The following is a 12461-nucleotide window of genomic DNA, read 5'->3' as shown; positions in this document are numbered from 1 at the left end:
GGACCCTCCTGAAGAAGGGCTCATGCCCGAAATGTCGATTCTCCTGCTTCTTGGATGCTGGCTGACCTGTGCTTTTCCAGCAACACATTTTCACCTCTGGAAATACTATAGTTTGACTACTTTAGATGGGTCAGTTTTTGTCCAATTTGTTCAGGAAGGTTTCTTGACCCAGTATGTAAACAGACCAACAAGGGGCGAGGCCACACTGGATTTGATATTGGGTAATGAACCCAGTCAGGTGTTAGATTTGAAGGTAGGTTAGCACTTTGGTGATGGTGACCACAATTCGGTTATGCTTACTTAAGCGATAGAGAAGGATAAGTATATACCGCAGGGCAAGAGTCAGAATGGAGAAAAGGCAATTATGATGTGATTAGGCAAGATGTAAGATGCATAGGGTGGGGAAGGAAACTGCAAGAGATGGGTACGATTGAAATGTGGAGCTTATTCATTGAGAAGCGACTGTGTGTCCTTGATAATTATATACCTGGCAGGGAGGGAGTTGTCGAGCGAGGGAGCCGTGGTTTACTAAAGAAGTTGAATCTCTTGTCAGGAGAAGGAGACTTATGTAGGGATGAGATGTGAAGGTTCAGTTCGGGCACTTGAGAGTTACGAGTTAGCCAGGAAGGACCTAAAGAGAGAGCGAAGAAGAGTGAGGAGGGGAGATGAGAAGTCGTTGGCAGATAGGATCAAGGAAGTCCCTAAAGTTGTCTTCAAGCATTCTGGGCAGATTTCTTGTGGGTCATGACCTCCCTTCACAACCCCCCAGAAGCACTACAAGGGAATCCTGGGAAATCCACCAGAAAGCGGAGACTTCACTTCCAAGAACCAACATTGCAAAGTATCGGGTCCCCTTTTTGACCTCTCACTGCAGTGGAGGAAAGATGGTTAACGCTACCCAGACCCTGACCCATCCCTTGTATATTCCGACTCAAAACAGCATTAGAGGGTGAAGCACATTGTATTCTGTCTTCATTACAGAACTGACGGGTACTTTTGGTACCCCCTCCACAAGGCCGTACATCTCTAGGTTCAGTCGTTTGCAGGCTGAGGAGGCCCAGGATTTACATCCAGGGGTCTTCCCATAAGAGTTTCAAACAGGCTGAGACCAGTGGTTCCATTAACCTGGTTTCGGAGGGTTTTAAGACTAATACACGAGGCTTCAGGCCACTTTAGTCCAGTTTCCTGACACTGTCTTTGGAAGGGTATTTTTTTTAGCATCCCATCGGTTTGTACCACTATTCCCGAGGACTGGGATTGATCGGGGATATGAACCTTCCACACACATCTCAATGTCGCACAGTGCTGTTACTAATTTCTCAACAATGTGGGTATTCCGTCACTATTCATTTGTCTCAGTATTCTCAATCAGGGAGTTATATCTTTTTAATAAGCCATTTACTACTGTTCGGGTATCATTCCTTCTGCTGGGAAATGTCTCTGTACATCTCGAAGATATCGACTCTGCCCAGTATGTATTTAACCCACTTGAGGGAGTCATATGGACAAAATCAATCTGCAAGTTCCCGAATGGCCCTTCAGGGCTCGGTAAATGATCAAACTGTACAGGTGTCCTTCCTGTATTGTCCTGTTGGCAAATGACGGATGTTTCGGCTATTTGTTTTAAAGTAGTCAATAGGCCGGGAGTAAACCGTTGTGGGGAAATTTGATGTAGCATCCCTCCTTTTCCTACACGCCCCTGTCCATGCGCCAGCTGGGCAAGGGCATGGAGGACAGTACACAGACAGACCACCCTACCGTCAGGATGGTGCCAAAGACCAGAAGCATCACGGGAGCAGCCAGCACGAGGCCAAAACCCGCGTTCCATACCTGCAGCTGCACCCTGCAACTGGAGAGCTGCTGTAAGGTCGATGGTGGAGGAGACTTGTACCTTAATGAAGGAGGGGACCATGACTGTACATGTTAGAGTGTCGTCATGGGCAGCAGCATCTGTGACAGCGTTGCCGTTGGACTCCTCACTCTCAAAGGTAGTATGAGCTTTCCATTTGACAACCACGACACGTACAGGGTAAAGTACTGCCCGCAGTAGGTTGTTGTTAAGAGTCGCGTGTTGAGTAGGTTTATTGGATGAGGTAATAAACCCACGATTTTTCCAGAGTGAACCACAGTCACGAACCACCCTAAAGGCACAGGGAATCAGTGGAAATGTTAACAGACGTTCCCATGGCAACGATGCGTGTATGGGTAAGGGCAAAGAGTTCAACAACCTGGGCTGAAGTCCCAAATGGGAAAGCACACACCTCCAGCATTTCGAGAGGAGTAACCGTCCGGCAATGATCACCAGAAGGATGTATGGATGAGTCATGAGTGAACAAGACAAGGTGAGGATTGTCAGGGCTCGTGGAGGATAAAAGAGGGTGAGGACAGATCATGGAGTTATGATGGTAGAATTCCAAGTCTCAGGAAGGAGGAAAGCGGGATTCACTGAAGGGCGTGGCAGAATGATAGATTGGGTTTGGACAACAGTATGATCTCATACCCAGTCCCAGGGACTGCTGGGAAATGCAGAGTAGCAGCCGAATTGAGAAGGAGCAAAGCAGCATGAGGGGCGGTAACAGTACAATGGTGATCTAGAACAATAGGGTTTGCCTGAGGCAAAATCACATCCATGCACTAATACTCAGGTACCCATTGGCTTCAATAGTTCACCACGCTGAGGAAAGACAGCATCTCCTGTTGTATGAAGGGTGACGGGGCATTCACAACAGCAGCAAAATGATCAGCACCGAGGTGACAGGACCCATTCTCCAGGATGCAGCCTTGATATTGTACCGAGGAATGACATTAATATCTTGGCAGCAGAAACACTGTGCCCACTGGGGGCTAAGTGGATCAACAAGGTCACAGAGTCTTGCTTACAGTTAATGTGGGACCGTGAGGTGACGAGGAGGTCATTAGTATATTTCAACAGTGTTGCCCCAAGGCAGAGAGAACTGAGGCAGATCCCTTCACCCTGTCACAGCACACACTGCCCGGCTTCCCATAGGTGAAGGCTATCCTAATGCAGTGGAATGGAGCAAAACACTGAGCAGTGGTCCATGACAGTGGGACAAGCAGAATCCGGGGGAGGGGGGAGTGAGGAAAAGATGACATTGGTACCAGGGACGACCGGTGCCATGGGGATAATAATCTGATTTACTTCACGCAAATCCTGAACAAACTGCCACTCATTGCTCCTGCCCGGTATGGGAATCGGTAAAATGGGATTATGACAGGACTGTGAATGGGACACAATACCCCCTGAGAGTGCAGAGCATCAATAAAGGGTGAATGTCTATTTCAGCATCAGGGGACAGTCTCTAGTGACGTTCTCAAGGGAGGGCCACACCAGGACGGACAGGAACATGGTGCAGCGGAGAAGTAACCACCAACTCCACATGATTTTTATGGAGTGCCCTCAGGGATGGGGTGTGGGGGGGGGGTGGTGTGGATGCGAGGACCGGTGGGACACATAGTCATGGGGCGAGTGAGGCTAATACTGGAGTGAAATTACTGGCAAATAGACAGACCCAACTGGCCTCATCAGGAAATACAGTAATCTGAGAGTTCCCACAATGGGTCTCCCGAAGAGATTCACTGCAAGACAAGGATTAGATAATAGCACCAATTTCCTCAGGTTAATGCATGGACTTAATAGAGACAGTGACATGGGGCACCAAGGTGGGACCCAATGTGAACAAAGCTGATTGGACAGTATCAAGCTGGATGGAAGCAGCTAGGCCCACGGGACTGAAATAAACCCACCCATTCAACTCTAGTGACCTGACTGGCCTAACCAAGGGGGTCATGAGGCTTGCATATCAATCAGGGACCAGAAAGTGGGTAAAAAGGGCCGTGCAATGGGTAATTACGGGAGAGTGGGATGTCAGGAGAAGATGATGGATAAAGCTGAAGCAGGGATTGGTGCTTCATTCTAAATCCACTCTCAGCGGGTACAGGAGAGGTTCACGGGGTTGTTCTGTAGTTACCAGCACTACAACAGTGCCTGTGTGACAGGGTGAGAGCACTGCAACAGTAAACCCAGGGCCTACACCACAGAGTGATCAGGGAGCACCAAGAACAGGCCCTGATCAGACCAGTGGATCGAAGCACCAAGTTTACACAGGACTTGGTGACCCACCAGGGAAACAGCTGGATTCTTGGCAATGACAAATGAATGGGAGCAGGTTGGGAGAACGATTCCACAATGTGAATTCCGGGTATACTGACGGTGGAGACATACGGGGTGGACAGATAAAATAGTCATGCCTGAGTCAACTGAAACCTTACCACGCCTCTCCTGAGCATCAATTTCTGTTATTGGGTCTTTGAGGGGAGAAGAAGATAGCTGGATCAAGGCAGCTGGACCGGACACCCCTCATGGCACCCTGATTGTATCGTCTGGAAGGGGCCCATGAGTGTAAACGCTGGGGGATGTACAGAGGGCTGGAGTCCTGTGGATGCAGGAGGAGGAGCCAACTGCAGCCGGCAGTCGCTAGCCCAATGGCCGTCCGAGCACACCGACACTATCCTTGGACCAATACACTCCCTGCCTTCCCATCTAAAGGAGCTGGGTAATATCTTCAGGGACTTTAAACATGGAACGGAGAATATGGAACATTACAGCACAGTACAGGCCCTTCAGCCCTCGATGTTGCACCGACCTGTGGAACTGATCTGAGGCCTATCTAAACTACACTATTCCATTTTCATCCATATGTTTATCCAATGACCATGTAAACGCCCTTAAAGTTCTCAAGTCTTTTCCTGTTGTAGGCCAGGCATTTCATGCCCTTACTGCTCTCCGAGTAAAGAACCTACCTCTGACATCTGTCCTTTCTCTATCACCCCTCAGTCTAAAGCTATCTCCCCTCCCACTAACCATCACCATCCGAGGAAAAAGGCTCTCACTATCCACCTTATCTAACCTTCTGATCATCTTGCATGCCGCTATTAATTCACCTCTTAACCTTATCACTCACAAAAACAGCCTCAAGTCCCTCAGCATTTCCTCATAAGATCTTCCCTCCAGACTAGGCAACATCCTGGTAAATGTCCTCTCAACCCTTCCCAAAGTTTCCACATTGTTCCGATAATACTCCAAATGCAGCCACTCCAGAGTTTTTACCAGCTGCACCATGACCTCCAGGCTCCAAAACCCAATCTCTGTCAATAAAACCACTCTATACTTTCTAAACAATCCTATCAATGTGGTGGCAAATTTCAGGAATCTATATACATGGGACACTGAGGTCTCTTTGCTCATCTGCATGACCAAGAATCTTACCATTAGCCCAGTGCTCTTTATTCCTGTTGCTCCTTCCAAAGTGAAACACCTCACACTTTTCTGCATTAAACGAAATTTGCCCCCTCTCAGCCCAGCTCTGCAGCTTATCTATGTCTCTCTGTAATGGACAACATCCTTCCGCACTATCCACAACTCTACCGACCTTCGTGTCATCTACACATTCACTAACCCATTCTTCTAAACCCTCATATGGGTCATTTATAAAAGTGACAAACAGCAGTGGCTCCAAAACAGATCCTTGCGGTACACCAATAGTAACTGATCCCCAACATGAACATTTTCCATCAATCACCATCCTCTATCTTCTTTTAACTGGCCAATTTCTGATTGAAATCGCTGGATCACCATCAATCCTATGCCTCTGTATTTTGTGCAGTAGCCTACCATGGGGAATGTTATCAAACACCTTACTGAAATCCATGTTCACCAACTCAACCGCTTTACTCTCATCCACCTGTAAGGTCATATTCTCAAATAACTTAATACGTTTATGAGGGACAACCTACCCTTCAGAAGGCCATGTTGATTTTCCCTAATCAACTTATTTGCTTTCTAGATGATTACAAATCCTACCTCTTATAACCTTTTCCACCACTTTACCCACAACGGAAGTAATGCTTACTGGTCTATAATTCCCAGGCTTGTCTGTACTCCCCTCCTTGAACAGGGGGAACCACATTTGCTACCTTCCAGTCTTCTGGCACTATTCCAGTAAACAAGTTTGACATAAAAATCAAAGCCAAAGGCTGTATAATCTGTTTGCTGGCTTCCCAGAGAATCCGAGGATAAATCCCATCCAAACCAAGGGATTTATTTATTTTCATTATTTCCAGAATTGCTAACACCTCCTCCTTGTGAACCGCAATCTTGTCTCGTTTAGTTGCCTGGATCTCAGTATTCTCCTCGACAACATTGTCAAATTTCCCCCCAGGATATTGTCACCCCTTTGTTTCAGGTGTGGACCTTCCTGTTTGTAGAGGTCTCTCCTACCCCAGAATGAGCCCCAACTATCCAGAAATCTGAATCCCTCCCTCCTGCATCATCCCTGTTGCCATGTGTTCAACTCCTCTCTCTCTCTCCCTATTCCTCACCCCCCTCAAGCATGTGGCACAGAAAACAAACCAGCTTTAATCTTCCAGCTGAGCTCCTGAATTTCTTCATTACATCCCCATACCTTTTCCTACTTACGTTGTTGGTGCCAATGTGGATCACCACTTGGGGCTGCTCCCCCTCCCCCTCCCCATCCCCCTCAAGGATCCTGAAAACCCGATCTGAGACATTGGCACCTGGGAGGGTACACACCAACCGTGAGTCTCTCTTGTTCCCCCTGAACCTTTATTTGTTTCTCTAACTAAGGTGTTCTCAATGACTAATGCTCTGCTCCTTTCCCTGTTTCATTCTGAGCAACACGGACAGACTCTGCCTGAGACCTGTGCCCCATTGCTTACCCCTGGTAAGTCATTTCCCCGCTCCCCCCCCCCAACAGTATCCAAATGGGTTCCTTGTTATTGAGGTGAACAGCCTCAGGCGATCCCTGCACTGCCTGCCGGTTCCCTTTCTGTCTCCTGACGGTAACCCATCTACCTCCTCCTTGTACCTGAGGTGTGACTACCTCCCTGTAACTCCTCTCAATAACCCCCTGCACCTCCCGAATGATCCCAAGTTCATTCACCTTCAGCTCCAGTTCCCTTACACAGTTCTCAAGGAGCTGGAGTTGGGTGCACTTCCCTCAGATGAAGTCAGTAAGGACACGAGTGGTGAGTCTTACCTCCCACGTTTTGCAGGAGGAACATTCACCTGCCCTCACCTCCGTTCCCACGATTCTCAATTCCCAAGAAGTCTACTGAAAAATAAAGAAAACTAAAGTTATCTTACCATCCTGGCACACAGAAATCTATATTTGATTGGAGGATGAGGATGAGTGGGAGACAATACCTGAGTAGTGTTTTGGTTAAAGTAACCACCCAAATATGTTCCTTCACTTCCCCAGCAGTCCCGAGTCTGCTCCTGCTCAGCGTGCGCTCCGCTTATTCACGAGGTAAGTTTTTAAATCAATGATTCACCTTCCCGTCAGCCCTGCCCTTCCTGCTGCTAAACAAAGGTGCAGGGCCCCTACACTCGAGGTAAGTTTTTAAATCAATGATTCACCTTCCCGTCAGCCCCCGATCATCACTCCTGTTCTTTCTGCAGCTAAACAAAGGTGCAGGGCCCCTACACTCGAGGTAAGTTTTTAAATCAGTCACTTCCCTGGTTCCACCCCCACCTCCCCCAGTTCCCCAATTCTGCTGTTGCCAGGGGAGATTGGTCAGTTTGAAAGCAGAGGGTGAGGTGGGGGCTGCTGGGAAGGTCAATTTAACACTTCAAGGACTGACCTTGAGCATGAGCAGCCTTTATTTTATAGACAGCAGAAGAGCGAGAGGTGGCTACAAGCACCAAGGGGCTGCTGGGAATATATTTGGACAGCGGCTGAACCTGAGACACTAAACGTGCCATGTCTCCCAACTGCCCTCCCCCTCGAACCAAAACAAAGGGCTCTCTGGTGGGTTGGTAACGTAAGGCTTTTCTATTTACATTTCTGCTGTATCTTGTGTTTAGTTCAAACAATTACTTCTTTATAATTTATCTATGAATTGTTCATTTGAATAAGAGGAGAAAGTGAGGACTGCAGATGCTGGAGATCAGAGCTGAAAATGTGTTGCTAGAAACCTCAAATTCACCTGGACCCTTTCAGAATCTTCCTTCCCCTTCCTAGACCTTTTCATTTCTATCTCGGGTGACCAAATCAACACGGACATTTACTATAAACCAACCGACTCCCACAGCAACACAGACTACACCTCCTCCCACCCTGCCCCCTGTAAAAACGCCATCCCATATTCCCAATTCCTTCGTCTCCGCCGCATCTGCTCCCAGGAGGACCAGTTCCAATACCGTACAACCCAGATGGCCTCCTTCTTCAAAGACCGCAATTTCCCCCCAGACGTGATTGACGATGCCCTCCACCGCATCTCCTCCACTTCCTGCTCCTCTGCCCTTGAGCCCCGCCCCTCCAACCGCCACCAGGACAGAACCCCACTGGACCTCACCTACTACCACACCAACCTCCACATACAGAGTATCATCTGCCGTCATTTCCGCCACCTCCAAACGGACCCCACCACCAGGGATATATTTCCCTCCCCTCCCCTATCAGTGTTCCGAAAAGACCACTCCCTCCGTGACTCCCTCGTCAGATCCACACCCCCCCACCAACCCAACCTCCACTCCCGGCACCTTTCCCTGCAACCGCAAGAAATGCAAAACGTACGCCCACACCTCCCCGCTTACTTCCCTCCAAGGCCCCAAGGGATCCTTCCATATCCACCACAAATTCACCTGCACCTTCACACACATCATTTTTGCATCCGCTGCATCCAATGTGGCCTCCTCTATATTGGGGAGACAGGCCGCCTACTTGCGGAACGTTTCAGAGAACACCTCTGGGACACCCGGACCGACCAACCCAATCACCCCGTGGCTCAACACTTCAACTCCCCCTCCCACTCCGCCAAGGACATGCAGGTCCTTGGACTCCTCCATCGCAAGACTATAGCAACACGACTGTTGGAAGAAGAGCGCCTCATCTTCCGCCTCGGAACCCTCCAATCACAAGGGATGAACTCAGATTTCTCCAGTTTCCTCATTTCCCCTCCCCCACCTTGTCTCAGTCAAATCCGTCAAACTCAGCACCGCCTTCCTAACCTGTAATCTTCTTCCTGACCTCTCCACCCTCATCCAACTCTGGCCTATCACCCTTACCTTGACCTCCTTCCAACTATCGCACTTCGAACGCCCCTCCCCCAAGTCCCTCCTCCCTATATTTTATCTTGGCCTGCTGGACACAATTTCCTCATTCCTGAAGAAGGCCTTATGCCCGAAACGTCGATTCTCCTGCTGCTTGGATGCTGCCTGACCAGCTGCACTTTTCCAGCAATACATTTTCAGCTTCATTTGAATAAGACCAGAGCAGAGACGTACTAGAAATGATTTAACTCATAAATTTGATTAAATTAATACATGAATTGAGTCGAGGTGTCTGGGCAGGTGCTGTGCTGTAGTTGTATGATGTGGGAGCTGACTGATCTCATTGTGAACGGCAGTGAGCACAACTGCAGCAAATACTGGATGCTGGAAGTTCTCTGTATCAGAGTTGATGATCTGGAATCTGAGCTTCAAACACTGCGGCACATCCGGGAGGGGCAGAGTTACCTGCACATTTTGTTTCAGGAGGCAGTCACACCTGGGAGATTCAGTAACGCACATTCAGTCAGTGATCAGGGACAGCAGGGTGTGACTGCAAGTGAGGCAAGATGGGGATCCTGAGCTCGGGAGTGGAGGAGTCTCAGCTTTTGACCTTATCCAACAGATATGAGGTGCTTGCTCCCTGTGTGGATGAGCAAAAGGACAGTGGGGAGGATGAGGCAGCTGACCATGACACCAAGGTGCAGAAGGCCATTCTAGAGGGGGCAGAAAAAAGACAAGTATTTGTTATTGGGGCTTCTATTATTAGGGGATAGATAGTATCCCTTGTGAACCGGATCGAGAGTCCCACATGGTGTGTTCCCTGCCTGGTGCCAGGGTACTGCACATCGCTGACCGGCTTGAAAGGATATTGGAGCGGGGGTGGGAGGATCTAGTTGTTGTGGTACATGTTGGGACTAACAACATAGGCAGCTCTCGCTCTCAATAGGAGTGAGAAGGACTGGGTAGTTGTTAGGGGGGTCTTTAGCTTTCCAAATATTGACTGGGCATCCTATAGTTCAAATACTTTAGATGGGTTAGTTTTTGTCCAACGTGTGCAGGAGGATTTCCTGACAGAATATGTCAACAGGCCAAAAAGGGGCAAGGCCACAATAGATCTGGTATTAGGTAATGAACCCGGCCAGATGCTAGATTTGGAGATAGATGAGCACTCTGGTGATAGTGACCACAATTCGGTTATGTTTACTTTAGTGATGGAAAGGGATAAGTATATACCACAGGGCAAAAGTTATAGCTGTGGGAAAAGCAATTATGATACAATTAGGCAAGATTTAGGATGCATTGGATGGGAAAGAAATGGCAGAGGATGGATACTATTGAAATGTGGAGCTTATTCAAGGAACAGCTACCACGTGTCCTTGATAGGTATGCACCTGTCAGGCAGGGAGGAAGTTGTTGAGCGCGGGAGCCAGGGTTTACTAGGGAAGTTGAATTCTTGTCAAGAGGAAGAAGAAGGCTAATGTTCAGATGAGACGTGAAGGCTCAGTTAGGGCGCTTGAGAGTTACAAGTGAGTGAGGAAGGACATAAAGAGAGACCTAAGAAGAGCCAGGAGGGGCATGAAAATTCATTGGTGGATAGGATCAAGGAAAACCCCATCATTCACTATAGGTTTATCAAGAATAAAAGAATGACAAGAGAAAGATTAGGGCCAGTCAAACATAATAGTGGGAGGTTGTGCATGGAGTCAGAGGAGAGAGTGGAAGCACTAAATGAATACTTTTCATCAGTATTCACACCAGAAAAAGACAATGTTGTCGAAGAGAATACTGAGATACTGACTACTAAACTAGATGGGATTGAGGTGCATAAGGAAGAGGTGTTAGCAATTCTGGAAAGTGTAAAAGTAGCGAAGTCCCTTGGGCCAGATGGGATATATCCTAGGATTCTCTAGGAAGCCAAGGAGGAGATTGGAGAGCCTCTGGCTTTGATCTTTACATCGTCATTGTCTACAGGAATAGTGCCAGAAGACTGGAGGATAGAGTCATAGAGTCATAGAGATGTACAGCATGGAAACAGACCCTTTGGTCCAACCTGTCCACCCCGACCAGATATCCCAACCCAATCTAGTCCCACCTGCCAGCACCCGACCCATATCCCTCCAAACCCTTCCTATTCATATACCCATCATAGATGTTGCAATTGTACCAGCCTCCACCACATCCTCTGGCAACTTCTTCCATATATGTACCACCCTCTGCATGAAAAAGTTGCCCCTTAGGTCTCTTTCCCCTCTCACCCTAAACCTATGCCCTCTAGTTCTGGACTCACACGTCCCAGGGAAAAGCCTTTTGTCTATTTATCCTCTCCATGCCCCTCATAATTTTATAAACCTCTATAAGGTCACCCCTCAGCCTCTAATGGTCCAAGGAAAACAGCCCCAGCCTGTTCAGCATCTCCCTAAAGCTCAAATCCTCCAAACCTGGCAACATCCTTGTAAATCTTTTCTGAACCCTTTCAGGTATCACAACATCTTTCCAATAGGAAGGAGACCAGAATTGCATGCATAATTCCAACAGTGGCCTAACCAATGGCCTGTACAGCTGCAACATGACCTCCCAACTCCTGTACTCAAGACTCTGACCAATAAAGAAAAGCATACCAAACACCTTCTTCACTATCCTATATACCTGCGACTCCACTTTCAAGGAACTATGAACCTGCACTCCAACGTCTCTTTGTTCAGCAACATTCCCTCGGACCTTCCCATTAGGTCCTGCTAAGATTTCCTTTCCCAAAATGCAGCACCTCACATTTATCTGAATTAAACTCCATCTGCCACTTCTCAGCCCATTGGCCCAGCTGGTCCAGATCCTGTTGTAATCTGAGGTAACCCTCTTCGCTGTCCACTATACCTCCAATTTTGGTGTCATCTGCAAACTTAATAACTGTAGAAGACGCAGCACCGATTCTTGTGGTGCTCCACTGGTCACAGGCCTCCAGTCTGAAAAAAAAACAACCCTCCACCACCACCCTATGTTTTCTACCTTTGAACCAGTTCTGTATCCAAATGGCTAGTTCCCCCTTTATTCCATGAGATCTAACCTTGCTAATCAGTCTCTCATGGGAAACCTTGCCGAATTCCTTACTGACGTCCACATGGATCACATATACTACTCTGTCCTCATCAATATTCTTTGTTACTTGTTCAAAAATAGAAATGTTGTTCCCTTGTTTAAGCAGGGGAATAGAGACAACCCTGGTATTTATAGACCAGTGAGCCTTACTTTGGTTGTGGGTAAAGTGTTGAAAAAGTTATAAGGGGTAGGATTTATAAACATCTAGAAATGAATAAGTTGATTCGGGATAGTCAACATGATTATGTGAAGGGTAGGTCCTGCCTCACAACCCTTA

This window comes from Chiloscyllium punctatum, chromosome 42 (genome assembly GCF_047496795.1).
Source record: "Chiloscyllium punctatum isolate Juve2018m chromosome 42, sChiPun1.3, whole genome shotgun sequence".
NCBI classification, from domain to species: domain Eukaryota; kingdom Metazoa; phylum Chordata; class Chondrichthyes; order Orectolobiformes; family Hemiscylliidae; genus Chiloscyllium; species Chiloscyllium punctatum.
This window is presented reverse-complemented; position numbering follows the sequence as displayed.